This window comes from Propithecus coquereli, unplaced genomic scaffold (assembly GCF_000956105.1).
Source record: "Propithecus coquereli isolate 6110/MARCELLA unplaced genomic scaffold, Pcoq_1.0 Scaffold27, whole genome shotgun sequence".
Taxonomy (NCBI): domain Eukaryota; kingdom Metazoa; phylum Chordata; class Mammalia; order Primates; family Indriidae; genus Propithecus; species Propithecus coquereli.
In genome coordinates, this window is record NW_012148285.1 from 12105272 (window position 1) to 12107492 (window position 2221).

The window sequence follows — 2221 nt, forward strand, 5'->3', positions numbered from 1 at the left end:
GGGAGTTTGAGGTTGCTGTGAGCTAAGCTGACACCATGGCACTCTAGCCCTGGCAACAGAGCGAGGCTCTGTCTCAAAAAAAAAAAAAAAATGCTTTGCAGGCTGGGTGTGGTGGCTCACACCTGTAATCCCAGCACTCTGGGAGGCTGAGTCAGGGGGATCGCTTGAGCCCAGGAGTCCAGCTAACCCAGGCAACATACTTAGACCCCATCTCTACAAAAAAAAAAAATTGGAAAAAAATACAAAAAAACCCTAAAACCACAAAACCTTGCAAATAAATGGTTGGTGGGAAAGCAAAATGGTGCAGACACTATGGAAAACAGTATGGAGTTTCCTCAAAAAACTAAAAATAGAACTACTATATGATCTCCTGGGTATATCTGCACTCCCATGATACATCCTGTTTCTAACTAGGCTATTTTATCACAAAGATACATCTGCACTCCCATGTTCGCTGCGGCATTATTCACAATAGCCAAGACGTGGGAATATCTCTATCCATTAACAGATGAATGCATAAACAAATGTGTTATGTACATAAAATGGAATACTATTCGGCCTTTAAAGAGAACGAAGCTCTGCAATACACAACCACATGGATGAACCTTGAGCACATTATGCTAAGTGAAATAAGCCAGTCACAAAAAGACAAATACTGCTTGAGTTCCCTTATGTGAGGTATCTATCATTGCCAAACTCACAGAATCAGAGGGGAATGGTGGTTGCAGGGGCTAGAGCAAGGGGGAAATGGAGAACTACTAATCGATGGGTATAAAGTGTCAATTAAGCAAGATGAGTAAGCTCTAGAGATGTGCTATATAACACCGTACCTATAGTCAACAATATTGTACACTTGAAATTTGTTAAAAGGGTAGATCGCATGTTAAGTGTTCTTACTCCAATAAAAAAAATTTTCAAAAATAAAAGCTGTGACTTGAAAGGAAACAAGTAAATTTGAACCAGGTAAAAGTTGGGATGTGATAGTCATCTTCACGCTAGATCGAGTCAGAGCAGGAACGGCTAACGTGTGGCCCAGCTGATCACCTGGGAGTTCACTCAGCTCTCAGCCCTAGCTATTCAGGCTCAACATCCTACAGCACCTGCAGAGTAATTACTGACACTGAATCTCACAAGGAAGGATACAGGGTTGTTAATGCTCAGTGACCTTGAACAAATAAGGCACACTGCAAATGTTTCGGGCTCAGCTCAGGCAAGACAGGCTCTGGAGCAGCACAGCCCTGCTACTTACCAGCTGTGCAACCTCAGGCACGCTGCACGGGCTCTCCAGCTCTAGGATTCCCTAAGTGAAAAAGGTGCAATGAGTCCTACCTTGTAGGGCTTCAAGGGGAATCCCAGAGACTATTGAGGAAGGGCTGTAGCACGGCACAGGCCACCTAGTGAGGTGGCAGGCACTGTAGCTATCCTTCATCTCATTATCAACCCTATACCCCCAGCAAAAGTATAAGCAATGCTACCAGAATAGTAACAAATCTGTTGAGAGCAGCAGCTAGTCCCACAAGTGCCTAAAGGGCCAGGAAGGCAACAGAAATGGGTTTAATGGGTCTGCAGGTGCCCAGCAGAATTGGAGAGAGGCACATGCCAGCTGCAGCCAAATGACCAGGTCACAGAACTCCGGCCCCATGTGACAGGTCATGATTTGTCAAGGGGAGCTGCAAATCTGGGTTTTTCTGTGATCTACCAATTTTTAAATGTGGGAAACTCATTGCAAATGTTTCCATCATGACATGGCCAACAAGCGTGTCTATCAGCAGGATTCCGCCCTCTGGCCACCAGTTTGTAACCCCAGGGACAGAGCTTCTGGTTTACAAAGCACCTGCATAGCTATCTTTTCATTCAATCCTCACAGGAGTCCCTCAAGGTGGGCATTTTGATGACATCTTAGAAAGGAGACAACTGAGGCTCTGAGAAGTTACAAAACTCTTCCAAGGTCCCAGAGCTATGAAGTCTTCGGGTCAGGACTGAACGCAAGTTTCTGACTCTGAGAAGGCTTTTCGAAAAGGCTCCAGTGGTTTTTAACTTGCAAATGGCAAACACATCCCAATAAATCAGTGATCAATAACTTCTATCAACTGCCTCATTCAAAACCCTGATTTTATCATTTTGCTATAATTAGACTGTCCAAAGAGGAGAGAAACCCATTACAAAGTACTAATGTGGGGATCTGAAAGCTCTGGAATCAAGTGTCAAGTGAAGGAACGCT

The 2221-nt window shown here is 44.3% G+C and overlaps 1 protein-coding gene across 1 annotated transcript in view; it reads right to left on the bottom strand.

Moving 5' to 3' along the window:
• The window catches only part of LOC105812987 (chromosome unknown open reading frame, human C16orf62), a 136022-nt gene that overhangs the window by 22488 nt on the left and 111313 nt on the right, over positions 1-2221 (bottom strand). The gene's annotated exons all lie outside the window — the stretch shown is intronic.